We start from the raw sequence: 19,901 nt of genomic DNA, 5'->3' as shown, positions 1-19,901 counted from the left end.
AGAAGGGGATGGGGACAGATAAATCAGGAGTCTGGGATTAACAGATATAAACTACTATATAAAAAAATAACAAGGTCCCACTGTAGAGCACAGAAAACTATATTCAATATCTTGTAACAAGCTGTAATAGAAAAGAATCTGAAAAGTAATATGTATATTTATAATGTATAACTGAATCCCTTTGCTGAACACCTGAAACTAACTCAACTTTGTAAATCAACTCTACTTCAATAAGAAAAGAGGGGTGTGGATAAATTGTGAATTTTATAAGTGGAATACTTACTGTCCTTAAAAAAGAAAGAACTCCTGACTCATGCAACTGGATAGATGAATTCTAAAAACCTTTATTCTGAGTGAAAAACCTTACACAAGAGGGTGCCTACTTTGTGGTTCCATTTATATAAAGTCCCTGATAGCTCAGTTGGTAAAGAATCCGGCTTCAACGCAGAAGAACCCGGTTCGATTCCTGGGTTGGGAAGATCCCCTGGATAAGGGATAGGCTACCCACTCCAGTATTCTTGGGCTTCCCTGGTGGCTCAGCTGGTAAAGAATCTGCCTGTAATGTGGGAGAGCTGGGTTCGATCCTTGGCTTGGGAAGATGCCCTGGAGAAGGGAAAGGCTACCCATTCCAGTATTCTGGCCTGGAGAATTCCATGGACTCCAGTCCATGGGGTCGCAGAGAGGCAGACATGACTGAGCAACTTTAACACAGTAAATAGACACAACTAATTTATGATGAGAATGATCAGACTAGGAGGGTAACATCAGGGACTGATCAGGAAGAAGAGGGGTGAGAGAAATTTGTGGGTTGATGGCATGTTCTTTACCACGATGGAAGTCTGTGCATTTGTTAAAGCTTATTGGATGGTATATTTAAATTGTGTATCTCATGATATGTTTTAAAACAAAGATTTTGAAGTCTATCTCATGCATGCTGAAGTGTTTAGGGGTAAAGTGTATTGACATTTGCAACTAACTTTGAAGTGGGTTAAAAAAAAACTGATAAAAAGATAAAGGGATGGAAATCTAGCTCTCAAATCTAGGTGGAGTAGAAATGGGTTTGATTGCATAATTTTCTCAACTTTTCTGCACATATGAAAGTTTTCATAATGGAGAATTAGGGGAGAAGGCAGTTTTTCTCTTCTAGCTTCCAAGAGTAGCAAAGATCTTGTTTTACAGGTGAAGGTACTGAAATCTAATTCCTTAAAATCCAAAGTTTTCAACAACGAAGTTAGTATTAAATCGAAGGGGGCTCTGATCCTACCATCTGTCTTCTTGTTTTGAGGCATGACTGTCCCAAGTCCAAACACCCAGAACCCGTCGGATAAAATGGGAAGCAGGCAGGAAACCTGCTTTTCTTTGAAACCCTGTGGCCACTCCCCAATCTCAGAGTCAACTGACCTCTTTTCCAAACTAAAAGTTTTCCTTTTTTTTTGAACTTTTTATTTTGCATTGGGGTAATGGCACCCCACTCCAGTACTCTTGCCTGGAAAATCCATGGACAGAGTAGCCTGGTAGGCTGCAGTCCATGGGGTCACTAAGAGTCGGGAACGACTGAGCCCCTTCACTTTCACTTTTCACTTTCATGCATTGGAGAAGGAAATGGCAACCCACTCCAGTGTTCTTGCCTGGAGAATCCCAGGGACAGTGAAGCCTGGTGGGTTGCTGGCTCTGGGGTCGCACAGTCAGTCATGACTGAAGCGACTTAGCAGCAGCAGCAGCAGCATAGCCAGTTAACAGTGTATGATAGTTTCAGATGAACAGTTAAGGGACTGAGCCATACATATACATGTATCCATTCTCCACCAAACCCTGCTCCTTTCCACACTGCTACATAACACTGAGCAGAGCTCCCTGTGCTATAGAGTGGGTCCTTGGTGGTTATCTGTTTTAAATACATTAGTGTGCACATGGCCATCCCAAGTCCCTAACTATCCCTTCCTCCCAGCAACCAGAAGTTCTAAGCTGAAAGTTTTCTTGAGAGAAAAGATGCTAGGGGTAGTCAGGTTATTCAGCCCACTTTTTACTAAATATAAGTAAATACTGAGATATAATCTGTTATAAAGTGTCTGTTTTCTCAAAGAATTACTTTCCCTCCTGAGCTCATGTACTGGAATTTCAGATACAGAAGTAAAATTTCAGGTATCGTAGAATTATAAAAGCAAGTCTGCATGTAGTTTTGTCCTTGTTCAAGCAGAAATTCTGCAGACTTGCAGATGGTAAGCATGTCTCCCATTCAGAAGATGGCCGCAAGCAGGCTTACGGAGTAGCATGTGGAGTGGGAAGAATGCAGAGTGTATGTGTGGAGCCTGGGACTCTAATCCCAGGTCTGATCTTAGCTGGTCCTGTGACTCCGTGTAACTCCTCTAACCTTTGTCAGGGCCATCCTTTGATCTTGTTCTCCTTATTAGTGGGAGGATAAAACTAAAGCAAATTTCAAAGTTGAAAGAGTTGAAGGATACTCGAGCCCAACCTCCTCGTTTTCTTGGTGGAAAAAATTCAAGCCTAGTGATTTGTTCCAGGAAGCAGAGCCTTGACAGAAGCAAAGCCCGGCCCTAGAACAGTCTTTTTACTGACTTTCAGGTCAGTGTCATTCTCTCTTCACAATTACCTCCATGTAATAACTATGAAAGCACTTTGAGATAAATGTACTATAGGAATCACAGTGGTGGTGGTGCTGATATTTTTTAAGATACATATCAGTATCACATGTATATTTTTACTTGGAGAATATAAGTCTTCTGGATTTTAATATGGATACTAAGGCTTTATGTTAAATCTATTAACTATAAAGCCAGGTGTAGATAACAATTTATCTGTAGGGAACTGGTCCCTTTGGTAAAATTCATCATTTCTGTTAATACTCTCATGACTATGCTGGACCTTTTTATAGATTATTCTTAAGTGTAATATTCAATATCTGTAGTAAATCATGAGATTCACTATTTGAGTTGTAGGTGTTCCACTGGGATCTGGTTGACCAAGTATATAAAGCAACACTGTAGAGAATTGCATTTTGACATAAGAGGACTTTTGCAACACTCTAAATACAATGGCATGTTTTCAATTATATTATTGATATTTTGTTTTTTTCCTTAAAAAGGCAAACACTATTTTGAGGTAAGACAGGCTAAATGAAAGTTCTTGAAGGCAGATCTGTATTGGCAGCTTTTTGATTTGGGCCTGTGTTTATGTTTTGTAGGCATCATGCAAGAGCATTATGTTTTTTTTCTTTTTATATTTCTCAGTTCAGTCGCTCAGTTGTGTCCGACTCTTTGCGACCCCATGAATCACAGCACGCCAGGCCTCCCTGTCCATCACCAACTCCCGGAGTTCACTCAGACTCTACTGAGTTATAATTCAAGTGCAATAAGCTGCACACATTTAATGATCATTTGATCATATTTTAAAAGCATTTTTTATTAGAGTATAGTTGCTTTACAATGTTGGGTTAGTTTTTATTCATTCAGCAGAATGAATAGCCATTCACAGCAGAGTGAATCAGCCGTCCCCTCTTTTTTGGATTTCCTTCCTGTTTAAGTCACCTCGGAGCATTAAGAAGACTTCCCTGTGCTTATGCAGTAGGTATGGTTATCTATTTTATACATAGTAGCACATATATCGGAGAAGGCAATGGCACCCCACTCCGGTACTCTTGCCTGGAAAATCCCAGGGACAGGGGAGCCTGGTGGGCTGCAGTCCATGGGGTCGCTAAGAGTCGGACACGACTGAGCGACTTCACGTTCACTTTTCACTTTCATGCATTGGAGAAGGAAATGGCCACCCACTCCAGTGTTCTTGCCTGGAGAATCCCAGGGGTGGTGGAGCCTGGTGGGCTGCCGTCTATGGGGTCACACAGAGTTGGACGCGACTGAAGCGACTTAGTAGCAGCATTGTGAATTTACTCTCTGTGCCTGGGCTTCCCAGGTGGCACTAGTGGTAAAGAATTTGCCTGCCAATGCATGAGATGTGGGTTTGATCCCTGGATCATGGCAACCCACTCCAGTGTTCTTGCCTGGAGAATCCCAGGGGTGGTGGAGCCTGGTGGGCTGCCGTCTATGGGGTCACACAGAGTTGGACATGACTAAAGTGACTTAGCAGCAGCAGCGCATGATACGTCAATCCCAGTTTCCCAGTTCATCCCACCCCACCCCACCTTTGTTCCCTCGTTGTCCATATGTTTATTGTCAATGTCTGTGTCACAATTTGATCAAATTTGACATCTTCATAAACTGGTGAAGCCATCTCCACAATGAAGATAAAGAACATTTCTGTCATCCCCAAAACTTTCCTCAGAGCTCTTTTGCATTCCCTTCCTCATTTATTTCAATGCCACCCCCAGGTAACCACTGACTTGCTTCTGCCCGCACCCCATCCCCCCATATCTAGAATTTTATGTAAAAAGAATTGTGTGCATAGGATTTCTTTTCTTTTTTCCTCTTTGCCCAGTAGTATTCTATTATGTGGGTGGATATGCCATAACTGGCTATCCATTCATCTGTTGGACGCTTAAGATATTTCCAGTTAACGTCTCTTACAGTGCTGCCACATCTTTGCGTGGATATGTTTTCGTTTTCTGTGAGTAAATACCTCTGACTGGAAGGGCTAGGTTATATGGCATGTGTATGCTTAACATTATGAAGTTCCCAAAGTGTTTTTCAAGGTGGTAATACCACTTTCCATTCCCACCATCAGTGAAGAAGAGTTCAGGTTGCTCAAAATCCTTGTCAGTGCTTGGTATGGTCAGTCTTTTAATTCTGGCCGATCTGATAGACGAGTAGTGTCACCTCATTTTGTATTTAATTTGCTTTCCTCTGAGGACTAGTAACATTTACATCTTTTCGCGTGTGTTTGGCCTTCTGCTTACCTCTTTTGTGAAATGTCTGTCTAAAACTTGTGTCTTATCGTATACTGACGCATATATGGAATCTAGAAAAATGGTACTGAAGAATTTATTTGCAGAGTGGCAGTGGAGAAACGGACATAGAGAACAGACTTACGGACGTGGGGTGGGGGAGGAGGGAGAGGCTGAGAAGTATGGAGAGAGTAACATGGAGACTTACTATTCCGTATGTAAAATACATTGTTGCTGTTGTTCAGTCACCCAGTCATGTCTGACCCTCTGCGACCCCATGGACTGCAGCACGCCAGGCCTCCCTGTCCCTCACCGTCTCCTGGAGTTTTCCCAAGTTCACGTTCATTGCATCGGTGATGCCATCCAGCCATCTCATCCTGTGACGCCCTCTTCTCCTTCTGCCCTCCATCTTTCTCAGCATCAGGAACTTTTCCAGTGAGTCGTCTGTGCGCATCAGATGACCAAAATACCGGAGCTTCAGCTTCAGCGTCAGTCCTTCCAGTGAATAATCGGAGTTGATCTCCCTTAAGATGGACTGGTTTAATCTCCTCGCTGTCTGAAGGACTTAGAGGAGTCTTCTCCAGCATTGTAGTTTGAAGGCATCAATTCTTTGGCGTTCGGCCGTATTTATGGCCCAGCTCTCACAACTGTATGTGACCACTGGGAAGACCACAGCCTTGACTGTACAGAGCTTTGTCAGCAGAGTAATGACTCTACTTTTCAACACACTGTCTAGGTTTGTCATTTGTAAAATAGATAGCCAATGGGAATTTGCTGTATGACTCTGGGAACTCAAACGCGGGCTCTGTGGCAATTTAGAAGGGTGAGATGGGGAGGGAGATGGGAGGGATGTTGGGGAGGGAGGGGACATGGGTGTGCCTATGGCTGGTTCTTGTCTCTGTTTGACAGAAAACAACAAAATTCTGTAAAACAATTATGCTTCCATTAAAAAATAAATAAATTTTTAAAAAGACAAAAAAACTTGGTCATTTTATAATAGATTCTTAACAAATTTATAAGAGCTCTTCTATATTTTTGAATCCAAGTCCTTCTTCTGTTATTGTGTTGAGAAAATTTTGTTCCCAAATATGGCTTATGTTTTCATTTTTCATGGTATCTTTCCAAGAGCAGAAGTTTTACATTTAATGAAGTTTGACTTAACAATTTTAGATTTAATGTTTTATTTTTTTTTTTCACGTGTTCTGTCTACAAAAGCTGCCGACCTTAAGATACAGATACTTTCTGCTCCATTTTCTTTTTGTAGTTTTAGATTGTACGTTTAGGTCTGTGATTTGAATCAGTTTTTGTGTTGAGTGTGAGGTAAGAATCACTGTAGGTTTTTTCAGTTTTGATTTCCAGTTGATCCAACATCATTTGAAATAAAGGTTTTTTTTTTCTCACCATTGACACAGATGTCAAAACTCAACATATACGTGTTCATCTGTCTTTGGATACTGTTTGGTACTGTTTGGTTCCATGGGTTTCTGTCCCTTTGCCAATAACCCACATCCTTGACTGCAGCTTTATAGTCGATCTTGAAATTAGGTAAGGCAAATTCTCCAACTTTTAACTATCTAGGTCCTTTGTATTTCCAAGTTAATTTTAGAATCGTGTTGTCACTTTGTACTGAAAAGAAAAAGCCTGATTAATTTTGTTTGAAATTACATTGAATCTATGTATCAGTTTGGGGATAATTGCCATCCATGAATATGTGCAACTCTTTATTTATGTATAATTTAATATGACAAAGTTTTGTAGTTTTTGATGTACAGGTATTGGATATCTTCTCTTGGATTTATTCCTAGGTATTCTTTCCCCCTCCCCACTACTGTGAAAGGAATTGTAAAAAATGTATTTTCAATTTTTTGCCAATAATATATCATTATAGAGCTAACTTTTTGAATTAATCTTCACACGCACATTGCTGAATCTTTCATTAGTTGTGTAGATTTTTATGGGTTGCTTGGTATTTTCCAAGTAAATAGTCATAATGTTGCATATATTGACAGTTTCACCTCCTTTTGACTGTTATTCATATATCTCTTTTCTTGTTAATGAAATGGTTAGATCTTAAAGTGCTGAATAAGAGTGTAGAAAGCACACATTCTTGCCTTGTTCTCATATCTACTGAGGAAAAGAATAGGTCTTTAATTCTTTGAGTGTGATACAGGGTGTTGGTTTTTCCTAGATGCCCTTTATTAATGAAGTTCCTATTATTTGTAATTTTCTTATTTAAAAAAATCATGAGGGGTGTTGAATTTTGTTAAATGCTCTTAGTTTTACATTTATTGAAACGTGTTTTTTTCTCCTTTATTCTGTGAATAACACTGATTTCTGTATGTTAAGCTAACCTTGCATTCCTGGAAAATGCTTCCTTGGTTTTGAGATATAACACAGTTTTGAACATATAGTTCTGTATAGTCAAAGCTATAGTTTTTCCAGTAGTCGTGTATTGTTCTGAGAGTAGGACCAGGAAGAAGGCTGAACACTGAAGAATTGATGCTTTTGAGCTGTGATATTGGAGAAGACTCTTGAGAGTCCTTTGGACTGCAAGGACATCAAACCAATCAATCCTAAAGGAAATCAACCCTGAATATTCCTTGGAAGGACTGATGCTGAAGTTCCAATACTTTGGCAACCTCATGTGAAGAGCCAACTCATTAGACAAGACCCTGATGCTGGGAAAGGTTGAAGGCAGGAGGAGAAGGGGATGACAGAGGACGAGATGGTTAGATGGCATCCCTGACTCAATGGACATGAGTTTAAGCAAGCTCTGGGAGATGGTGAAGGACAAGGAAGCCAGGTGTGCTGCAGCCACGGGGTCTCAAAGAGTCGGACACGACTGAGTGAGCAACGACAACAGCTATGGTAGAACTACGTGATTTGGGTTGGTTGAATGCAGAACTTAGAATACAAAGGGCTGACTGTAAAGTTACATGTAGATTTTTGACTATGTGGAGGATCAGTATTCCTACCTGGATATTACTGTCAAGTTGGCCTTATAAAACAAAATTGGACAGTTCTTCCAACTTTATTTTCTGAAAATATTTATACAAGGTTAGTGACTTGAAAGTTTGCCAGAATTCACTAGTACAAACATTTTGATTGGGGATTTTCTGTTAGAAAAGATACTTGATAACTTAATTTCATATATATATTTCATTTTTATAATTGCCTGTGCCAGTTGCTAAGTGGTATTTTTCGAGAAACTTGAAAACTTCATATAGCTGTGACATACTTTAGTGTAATGATGTTGTATTATCTTACCCTTTTAAAGACTGTTGGATCTGTGTGACTTTTTTTATTCTGATATTGTTGATTTGTGTCTCTTCATTTTCTTGACCATCCCAGGTGGAGCTTGTCAGTTTTGTTGATCTTTTCAAATAACCAGCTATTAGATTTTGTCTTTGTCTTTTCTTTTATTGATTTCTGCCTTTTACTTTATTTCCCTTCTTTCTTTGGGGTTTAATGTGTTTATTTTCTCAGCTTTTTATGGTAGAATATTAGGTCATTAATTTTCTCTTTTTACCTGTAACATAAGCATTGAAAACTTTGTGTTCATGTCTAATCTTTTCTTTAACTCTATGTTGTAAATTTTAGTGTCTTGTATTTTTTGTTGTTGTGCAGTTCAAAGTAATTTCTAATTATCTTATGGATTTGTCTTTTATCCGTGAATTATTTTGAAGTGTTTTTTTTTAATGTACGGTATCCAATATTTTTATAGTTATTATTAATGTTTTCTATTTTAACTACCTTATGGTAGAGAATATACTATGCCTGATTTTGATTATTTCTAATATTGAGACTTTGTTAATGAGCCAGAATATGGTCTTTCTTGATGAATGTACCATGCATATTTGAAAGTAATACACATTCTGAAGTTGTTAGTTGAGTGTTCTATGAATGTTAATTAGATCTAAGTAGTCAGTTGTGTCTTTGAGGTCTTCCATGTGTATGATTTTCTTTTGAGGGAAGGAATGTAGTTTTCCTATAGATTACTGAAAGAGGAGTGTTAAAATCTCTTGGTAAGAGTGTAGAGATATCTATTTCTTCCCTTCTTCTTGTCATTATTTATTTCATATATTTTTGGGATCTATTAATTAGGTGCATTGGCATTTATAATTGCCTGCCTAGTGAATTGCCCCTGTTATCGTTTGAAATATTCCTTTTAATCTCTGGAGATACTCTTTGTCTTAAAACCTGTGTTATTTGATATTAAAGTTGCATTTCATCTTTACTAACTGCATAGAGTATGTATTTTTTCTGTACACGTAAAGTGCCTTTTTTTTGTAGCCAACATATAACAGTTTGGGTTTTTACATCTACTCTGCCAATCTGTGCCATTTAGTCTTTAGACCATGGTTGTATTTAGGTTCACCATTGAATTATTTTCTGTTTGTCCCAAGTTTTGATCCTCACTTCATTCTTTCCTGCCATCTTCTTAGTTATTTGAATATTTTTATGTGTTCCGTTTTAGTTTATCTAATTATGTATTCTGGCTAAAGCTCTTTGTATTTTTTTTAAAAAGTTTTCTGAGGAATTACAGTATGTATACCAAGTATTTCAGTCTCTTTAGAGCTAATACTGTACCACTTAACATAAAATGTAGAAAAATTGCAATGATATGAATTGTCCCCTAGTGATCCTTGTTACACTTTATGTAACATGTATATGTCTATGTATATTGAAAATCCCACCAGCTAATAAAATAATTTTTGTTTTAAATAGTTAAGTGTATTTTAAAGAACTTTAGAAAGAAAAATAGTCCTATGTTATCCAAAAATTTATCATTTCTATTGCTCTTCCTTCATTGCTGAAGATCCATGGTTCCCTCTGGTATCATTTTTCTTTGGAGAAGTTCCATTAGCATATACATCTCTCACTTATGTATCAAGTCTTCTGGTGATGGATTATCTTATTTTTCATTTATCTGAAAATGCATTTATTTCCCTTTCATTTCTGTAGAATATTTTCACTAGACACAGAATTCTAGCTTGACGGTTTTTTTTTCCCCTAGCCTATAAAGAGGTTGTTTTACCATTATGCCTCCATAGTTTCAGATGAAAAATCTTCAATATTTCAGCCCATTCCCCTGAGTCTAATGGACCATATACCTCTAGCTTTTCTCAGTAATTCCTTCTTTATATTCTTTCATCTGCTTTATGTTTTATGGTTCGTCTTGGTGTAGTTTCTTTTGTGCTTGTGAGTCACTGAGCTTCTTGAATCTGTAAATTTATATACTTGACTAAATTTGGAAAGCTTTCAGGCATTATTTATTAAAAAAGAATTGTTTTCTCAAAATCTACATCATCTCCCTTGAATGTGAAATCTAAAATATAGTTGAGCAAATAGAAGCAGAGAATAGCATGTTGATTACCTGGAGTGGGGAGGTGGGGAAAACGGGGAGATAGACGTTGGTCAGAGTGTACAAAGTTGGAGTTTTGTATGATGGATGAATTGAGATGTACCGTATAATGGATATCACATATTTTTAGTGACTTTAGTAATCATTTCACTGTGTATATGTATATCAAATCATTATCTTACACACTTTCAATGTATACAATTTTCACTTAAAATTTTATTAAATTTTTTCCTCTACTTTTGGTTGTCCAATTACATATGTTAAGTTTTTGGAGTTTGTTTCATAGGTCTCTGAGACTCTTTTCAACTAATTCATCCTTTTTTCATCCTTCAGATTGGATAATTTCTATCCACCTATTTCAAAGTACTTATTCTTTCCTGCATTATTTCTGTACTACTATTGAGTTTCCCCAGTAAGTTTTTCATTTTAAGTACTGAATTTTTCACTTCCAAAAGTTTGTTTCCTTACATTATTTTTCTGCAAATTCCTGTATGTTCAATATTTCAAGAGTGTTTTTCTTTAACATGGAACTTAGATATAATATTTGCTTAAAATATCTTTGATAGCTCCGTCACATAGATCATCTCTCTCTCTCTCTCTCTTTTTTTTTTTTTTTTGGTCTTTTTCCTTGAGAAAGGACATGTTTCTGGTTCTTTATATGCTGAGTAGTTTTGGATTGTATTCTGAATGTTATGACTGCTCTGTTGTATTCAGATTATTATATTAGTTCTATTATAACCATCTGCTGAATGATGATGATTTTCATCATCAGGCAGCAGGCAGGTAACCCTCTTAGATCCAGATTGTAAGATGTGTCCCACCTTCTTTGGGAGGTGGTTCAGATCTCCGAGGGTTAGAATGAGGCTTGTACAGAAGGTGTAAATCTCTGTTCAGCTACCAGAGTCTTTGTTACCCTCATTTGAGACTGTCATGCATGCATAGCTCAGGAATTAAGGTGATATTTATTGATTAACAGAATTAAGGCATCCTTTGTTCCCCTTTTTCATCTCTGGTATTCTCCCCAAACTCTCTGGCCAGCAGGAATTCTTATTTTTGATTCGCTTTGCCAGAAAAACAGGTTTTATCGGCTTGTGCAGCTGCTATTGCTCACCGCTTTGCAGTTGGGGTCTACCCTTGGGGTCGGTCATACCGCACAAGGGAAAAAAAAGCAAAAGCAAAAATAAATGGGAAACATCACTATGTAGGTCACTTTTCCAAGGTTTTACTCTTTCATAATCTGCCAGCTTTTCCTGTTCCTCTGGTGTGTGCATGTATGTATGTGTGTAAAATTAAAAAATTTTAGTTGTAGTTAGCATGAGGAATGGGTGATGGTGTACTTACCACTGATGATAGAATCAGAACTCATGTTGAATTTTTTCTGAGGAAAAAATTATATCAAGATATAGGATCTGTCTTTTAAAATTAGCCAAATCATTGTGACAGAGTTCTTGTCATCTGTAAGTTCTGGGGAGCAGAGCAAAAGTGATTGTCAAATTGTGTCTATTTCACACTCTCACATACACAAGGTAGGAGTATAGCTGCTGTTACATTTTAGATTATACATTCCAACTATTCTTTGCTTATATTGTTATTTCAAGGACATGGGAGACATTACTATTTTGCTCCAACACAGGGTTATTAAAGATAAAATCGATTATATATGTGAAGTGCTTAGACTTGTCAGTATCAAGCTGTATATAAATTAAAGTGGTATTATTACTCTAATGCACAACTAATCCTTAGATATTATTAACCTCTTTAGGACCAATTCTTTGTAGGGATTTAAATATGCTTAAGAGTTTCAGAGTTAACATTGGTGACAGTATTTCCTGTTGTGAAATGTATATAGTAGGTCAATGACAACTTTTTATATGAAAATGAGTTTATATAATTGATAAAATATGTAAAATCAAGACAACAAGTTAGTATTTCTGAAAGATGTGCATTTTGGAAATAGTCCAGGAATTTTTTCATTTTTCTGAATCAGAGGCTAATGTGGATTGTGTCTTAATACATTTCTGCTTTCTTTGGTGATGATTGAGTGACTCTTAAGGAAAGGAAGAATGGGGGCAGCAAGGCCATTTTATGTACTAATAAATTAAAAAAAAGGCTGTATGGACATGCAATAAAATATAAGATTTTCCCATATGCTAAAGAAACCGTTCTGAGCCTGAATGGGGTCAAGTTATTTAAATTGGGCTCAGATAGGGAGCACACTGGAGTTCAGGTGAAGGAATTCCCTAATGGGCGCTTTCCATGCATGTATTAGTTTTGTTTGCCTCTTCAAACTGTGGGTATAAGCAATTTTATGAATTTATGTTATTTTAACATGCACTACTTCGTGAGACATTTTGTTATATGGCAGCCAGAATGTAAAAAATATTTACCTGATTAATGTCTGTTGTATCAAATTACCCCAGTGGTTTATACTTTAAAGTTAATTTGCATTCGGTAAAATGCACAAATCTTGTGTAAAGCTCAGTGGATTTCACAAATACTTTTTTAATGTGTCTCCCAGATCAGGATAGAAAAACAATCCCATTGTCCCTTAAACTTCTTTCTTTCATTTTTCCTTTCGGTATCTTCCATCTCGCAGCCAGAGTTAATCACAGTTGACCTTTGTCAGCACATATTAGTTGCCTGTTCTTAAACTTCATATAAATAGAATCGCATATTATGTTTTGAGATCCATGTGTATTGTATATATCAGTAGTTCATTCATTTTCATTGTTGAGGAGCCCTGTTTTATCAACATGCCCTGGTTTGAATATCCATTTTTCTCCTGCTCATTTCCTTTCATTTTGGAGCTATTACAAATAAAAATACCTAGCTCTTCCTTGTACTTATCTTTTTGAGAATACAGTTTACATTTTTATATTATATAAATTCATTATAAATTGTTGAAATAAATCAATTTGCCTATGAAATCTCTTTTTCATGTCAACTTTTAGAAGATACTTTGTGATAAAAAGAAAAAATGATCCCAAGATAAAGAAGCTAAACTAAGAGATTTTAACTTTTTTTAAAAGACCTTTTTCCCTTTTTCATCACTTAGATTGTTACTTAGATTTGATTCTTCTGGAAAAATTATAAATAAAAATTAAATTGTATAAATCTATTAAATGCATTGTAGAAGGAAATGGCAACCCACTCCAGAATTCTTGCCTGGAGAATTCCATGGACAGAGGAGCCTGGCGGTTTGCAGTCCATGGGGTCGCAAAGAGTTGGACATGACTGAGTGACTAACACATTAAATGCCTGTGAAAATTAAAACATACCACATACATGAAATTCTCATTTTTTAAAACAATTTGTATGATTATTTCACCCCCCCCAATATTAACCACATGGTTCTGTATCTTTTCTCCATTGTGCTATTTCACTGTAGTATACAATGAGCGGTTTATGTGTCCCTCTCTCTGTCAAACCATAAGCTCCTAGGAGACAAAGGCCATCTGTGTCTTACTCTTCTGTCCCCAGCAGCTAGCACTTTGCCTGGCCCATGGTAGGTGCACATTATATGTTGAGTGAAGTGGATGACTGCTTTTTGTCTGGGGTATTAATTTGCCTTTCAGAAGTCATCTTTGCCATGGAAACATAACACACACTTAGCTTTAGCTCAGGAACTTACTATTCCCTTTATGTCTTAAGTCTTTTGTTTAATACATGAGCTGACTTATTCCCAGTTTCCTGTTTATACAGAGTAGGCTTTTGGTGAAAATGCACATTACCAAAAACCTATATAAGATTCCTGTTTTCTTTAATAACATTATGTTAAACTTCACTGGTATGTCAGAGAAAAATAACTTTTAAGTGAAGACATTCTATGTATTTACACAAATATGCTATATAAATACATTATATATATATTCCTAACTCATCTTTGCTTCTAGGATATCTATTAGTGTATGATATATTTAGTGTATAGAATACAAGCATTGTTTTATTTATCTTTTTTAATATCGGCAAAAGACACAATATCTATTTTAGACAAAAGACCTTGAAATTATGCATGATTTTCATTATACTGGGATTTCTATGTTGAATCAAAGGTCATTATTCTAATCATCTCAGACTCTTCTTTTTTCCCCTAATAGATCTTTGCAGTGCCCATCTGTCTGTGGTTCATGGTATAACCTTTTTTGATAGGAGCAGAATGGCAGATGGGCAGCAGATGGGAGTTTTGCCCTGCATCTTGGTTCAGATCCTGGCCCCGGCAGAAGCTGTCAGTGATTGTCAGTTCGTCCTCACAGCTTGTGGGCTCCAGTCCTGTGTTTGGCATCCTGACTAAGGGTCTGAATTGACGCAGAGCTGGACCAAACTATTGGCCATTCTGAAGAGTTAATGGTTAAAGACTAATGGTAAGGGTAGGGGGCACCCAGTGAATCTGTACAAAGCACTTGAGAGAAGTGTCTTTTGTCTTTCACTGTGTGCTGGGTCCTCGGGACCCTTGAACCAGCTTGTTCTCAAGATGGAAGTGGCAGAAAGAGGAAAATATTATTGTCACATAGGCATTTATCTGTTTTCAAAATATAGTCCCCAGAAGTCCTCCTTCCCGTGCAGAATCACATGAGGAAATGAGAAATATAGTCAGTGTTTTGATCCTTAAACCAGATGTTTAGTCTAAATTATTAGGCAACTCATCAGTCATCTTCTGGAATTTCCAAGGACTCTACATGATCAAAACTCGGACTAATGGTAATATTTTGAATGCAGTAAATGCTTCTGCTAAAGCTTTAAAAGATAGTTCATGAGGTTGCTAGTCTTTCCAAGGGGAAGAAGAAAAGATTTTTTTTTCTTTTAATTCTGAACTATTTGCACATATCCCTTTTTTAAAAAATGTGTACATAAATTTATTTCTTTGTGAGTAACTCCTCTTCATTTTAGATAGAAACCAGATTGGAGTAAACAGATGAGGTTGGGTAAATCCTCTTAATGGAGGGTAAGCCTTGGCAGTGACCATTGAATAAAAGGCAATAATGACTCAAATTGTATGCTGAGCTGAGAGGGTTTTTTTTTTTAATTACTTATTTAGTTTCTTTAAACTTAGAGTTTCATAGAGATCATATTGTGCTCTTTGTCCGAGTCCCAGATTGGATATCATAAGAGCGTTTATGTAACAAATACGTGTCTTATTAATTTCTAAATAATTGTCCCTTATAAGTATAGAAAACTGTCACTCTTTCCACTGAGATATCACTAATATCACCCAGAATTAAAGGAAAAGCCTAGACTATTCCATTCTTTTCCTGTATGATGAACTAACTTGAAACATTGTTCCCCTGATGGTTAACAGCATTTCTGCTCATATGGTAGGTAGATTATAACATGATTACACAATTTATGAATATGAATTGTTTATGTTTTAATATTTTCTTGTGTTTTGGAAGTCACTGGTTGCTTATACATATATGTTGTTCCAATGATCTCAATCACATTGGGTTGTTATGCTCAAATTATATTTGCAGTAATTCAAGCAATTCCTTCTGTCTAATTTAGAAATTTGCACTGTTAACCGCGATAGGGCACTTTGAAATCTAGATTATAACAGAGTGCTGGGCAATCAATTACCTAAACCTTGAGTAATCATCCATATTATAAAATGAATATGCATTGTATTCTGTGTTTCATCAGATATTCTTTTATCTTTTAGATTTTCTTCTTCATAACTTAAATATATTAAAAAAAAAAACACCTCTTGTGCTCATGTCCTGAGGTGAGATTGTACGTGTGCAATTATCCATAAAGTTATATATTTGACAGATGACCAAGGTACCTTCATTTTGGAGCCTTGGCACTATCTGGAGCTCCCTTGAAATAACTCAATTTATTCTTTACTTTTAAAGAAATCTTGAAATAGAAAAATCTTGTTATGTGCTGCCTAGGATGGCCTGAGGACTGAGTTAGACCCCAGCTAACTCTAAATGTACTTTAACGTGGATCTTGCTAACATGATTTTAGGTGAGGTGTGGGCAGGATCTAATTAGTTATAAATCTGTAAATGCTTGAACAGAGGGTTAGCTTGAAATTCTCCATCTCACTGATAACCACCACAACACTCTAATCCCAGAAAGCTATCTTATAATGAATTCCCATTAGCCACGGAGTTCAGGCAAAGTCATGAACTTGAGGAAAGCAAGCAATCCCTGTGACTTAAGCGGTTAGATGGAAGCTCATCTGTGCCTGTGAGCCTCCCCGAGATTTGTTCTCGCTTTGGGGAGGCAGCACTCCAAAGAAAGGTTACAACCACAAAGAGAAGTTCTATAGAAATCTTTAGGGTATCTTACTTAGAGTGTCTTCCATAAACAGCTAATTTATTTGATCATCCTTTAGGTTGTGAAGTGTGTAGTGTTTATGGATTTCAGTGTGCTTTGCTCATGCTTTATCTCTTTTGATGTTTGAATAACCCCCAAGAGGCAAGCAGAGAAGTCTAAATAACCAAGAAAATAAATTGAAGTCCAGCATCCACTTTGGTTAATAATTGCCTTTTGGTCATAGCCATTATCACTGAATATATAACATTGAACAATAAAAATAGTCCTTACCCTCAAGAAACTTTTATTCTAATAGACAATGTAGATAATAAATAAATAAATGCTAGAATGTCAAATCTCAGTGCAGAAATGCTATCACAAATGTTAAGGCAGGTGAAAGTGTCAGAGGGAGAGAGAAATTTTTTATGTAGTGTGGTCAGAGAAAGTTGTCTATAATTGTGTGTGAGTGTAGGTGTATTTTTTTTTCACAGTAAGCTTATTTCTTTATTAAGATATACTTTAGATTTACAGATTGAGAAATTCACAGATCTTGTGCCTGCAGTTTGAATTTTGATAAGTGTATGCACGTATGTAACCTTTAGACTTCCCTGGCAGCTCAGATGGTGAAGCGTCTGCCTACAATGTGGGAGACCCATCCTTTGGAGAAGGCAATGGCACCCCACTCCAGTACTCTTGCCTGGAAAATCCCATGGACGGAGGATTGTGGTAGGCTACAGTCCATGGGGTCGCAAAGAGTCGGACACGACTGAGTGACTTCAGCCACTCACTCATGTAACCTTTGGGCTTCCCTTAAGCTCAGTTGGTAAAGAATCTGCCTGCAATGCAGGAGACCCCGGTTTGATTCCTGAGTTGGAAAAATCTGCTGCAGAAGGGATAGGCTACCCACTCCAGTATTCTGGCCTGGAGAATTCCATGAACTGTATAGTCCATGGGTTCGCAAAGAGTCTGACATGACTGAGTGACTTTTATTTTCACTTTCAAGTAACTTTTACCCTATGAATATATGAAATATATTTGTATAATATCACTAGGAAAGGATTTCTCCTGTTCTTTCCTAGACAATTTTGTCTTCATAGCTTCCCCAAGACATAGCTTTCCACTGTTCTGCTCTGCTCTTTTCACCATTCATTCGTTTTCCTATTCTGGAACTTTGCATAAGTGGACTCCTAGACTCCTTTGTGGCTGGATTCTTTCCTCATCTGAGGATTTTTGATGTTCATCCATGTTACTGCTCTGTTGTGATCATTCTGTTTTATGGTTGTTCCATTATCCGGACCTATCACACCTTGTTTATCCTTTCTGCTGATGGGCACTTCAGTAGTTTCCAGTTTGGGGCTGTTATAAATAAAGTTGTTAGGAACAGTTTTGTGTCAGAGTTTTATGTATGTGTTTACATTTCTCTCAGGTAAATACCAAAGGATAGGTGTTTAACATTGTAAGGAATTTCCATGCCAGTTTCCAAAGAGGTGGTACTATTTTTCTCTCCCATCAGCGGTGTGAGAGAATTCTTTTTTTTTTTTTCACATCCTCATCAACATTTGATGTTGTCAGTCTTTTACATTTTAGCCATTTGAATGGGTATGTGGTGGGGTCCCAAGTGGTTTTCGTTTGCATTTCCATAATGACTAACGATAGTGAACACTGTTTCACGTACTTATTGGTTATTCATGTATCTTCTTTGGTGAAGTGCTTATTTAAGTATTTTGTCTGTTAAAGTGAATTGTCTTTTTAGTATTGAATTACAGCAGTTAGATCGAAGTCCTTTGTCGGATATTTCTTCTCACAGCAAACATTTTCTTCAAGCCTTTAGCTTTACTTACTTATTTTCCTATGGATACTCTTCTAAGAGCAAACAGTTTAATTGTGATAAGTCTGCTTTATAAATTTTTCTCTAATTGTGAATATTTTCATCTACTCTGTAAGAAATTTTTGCCTTCCCCCAAATCCCAAAGAGATTCCTGTACAGTTGCCAGAAAAGATTTCTAGTTTAATTTTGATGTTTAGACCTATGGTAATCTAGGATAGATTTTTGTGTATAACTTGAGGTTTCATCTCCCTCACCTCAAATAGTCAGCCATTTGTTTTAGTATCACTGGTTGAGAATATTTATTTTCTTTAAGATTTTCTTAGAGAAATACTTTGGGGCCTTGGTTGGAAAATAGTGTTTTGGCCTTTATATTTAGGATATAGAAAGATGAACAATGTTCCTGCCTTTACAACAGTAAAATGGTAAAAAAAAAATTGGCAAATGTATAACTTTTCTTGAACCCACAGGAGAGCTAAGGTCCTCAAAAATTGAACTAAGCTAAAATCTAGAGAACAACAAATGCCTCCAAGGAGAAATGAGATGCAGTCACTTGTTGCTTATCAGAGACAGATGTGTAAGGTTGGTGGTAAAAATTCAACTAAAAATTTTAACATATTGCCAAAAGCCAAGTGCAGGATGATGAGAGAAGGTAAAACTCTTGAGGACTGCAGATATGAGGGGAATTTGCATCCATGCCAGGCTCTTCTATTCAGGCATGGGGTATTCATAAAAAAGGTAAGTCAGTCATCCAGAGAAATTATTTTGGTGAGTAGGCCTGGGAGAGTGAATCAGCTCCAGTTGCGGGAAAGGCAGGAAGTCCCACCATGTCTTTCTGTCTCCTGTGGAATAAAAACCTGAAGCAGCATGGCAAAGAGCAGCAAACTCTTATCTTTAGGGCACTGATGAAAGCTCCTTGTAGCTAAAAGATGATGTATTAGGGGTAGGGTGCAGGAATACATCTAGAGGCCTGACTTAGAGGTTGTAGTGGAATAGGTCTTAAAAGGTCCCATTTCCAAGACGCAGGGACTCGGTGTCTACCCAGTTACTCAGAAAAACAGAATATACCCCAGCCTCTGCCACCTGAAAAACAAATGTGGAGTCCCAATTTACGGATGAGGAGACGAGGACAGAGGAATTGAATGAATTGCCCCCAAATGTCACAGTCAATAAATAGGAAAACTGAGATTTGAGAGTAGATAGTTTGGCTCCAAAGTCCTCATGTTATTGTTCTTGTTCAGTCACTTGGTCGTGTCTGACTCTGCAATCTCATGGACTGCTGCACTCCAGGCTTTCCTGTCTTTCACTATCTCCCGGATTTTGATCAATCTCATGTCTTGAGTCGGTGGTGCCATCCAACCATCTCATTCTGTCTTGCTCGCTTCTCCTTCTGCCCTCAATCTTTTCCAGCATCAGGATCTTTTCCAGTGAGTCGGCTCTTTGCATCAAGTGGCTAAAGTATTGAAGCTTCAGTTTCAGCATCAGTCCCTCCCATGAATATTCAGGGTTGATTTCCTTTAGGATGGACTGGTTGGATCTCCTTGCAGTCCTCATGACCACTACCGCTCTGCACTACTGCAGATCGAAGAGTGGAGAGGAATG

At 37.4% G+C, this 19,901-nt stretch overlaps 1 long non-coding RNA gene across 6 annotated transcripts in view; it reads left to right on the top strand.

Moving 5' to 3' along the window:
• The window catches only part of LOC133236618 (uncharacterized), a 405,417-nt gene that overhangs the window by 347,194 nt on the left and 38,322 nt on the right, over nt 1-19,901 (top strand). Inside the window, exon 7 of one of the 6 annotated variants that reach the window (XR_009732940.1) lies at nt 5,101-13,360. The exons of the other annotated variants lie outside the window; for them this stretch is intronic. This is a non-coding gene — a long non-coding RNA (uncharacterized LOC133236618). Of the gene's footprint in view, nt 1-5,100; nt 13,361-19,901 lie in introns of those variants that run through there. 6 annotated transcript variants of the gene reach the window in all.

The sequence above is a fragment of the Bos javanicus genome, chromosome 23, assembly GCF_032452875.1.
Source record: "Bos javanicus breed banteng chromosome 23, ARS-OSU_banteng_1.0, whole genome shotgun sequence".
Lineage (NCBI taxonomy): Eukaryota > Metazoa > Chordata > Mammalia > Artiodactyla > Bovidae > Bos > Bos javanicus.
This window is presented reverse-complemented; position numbering and strand designations above follow the sequence as displayed.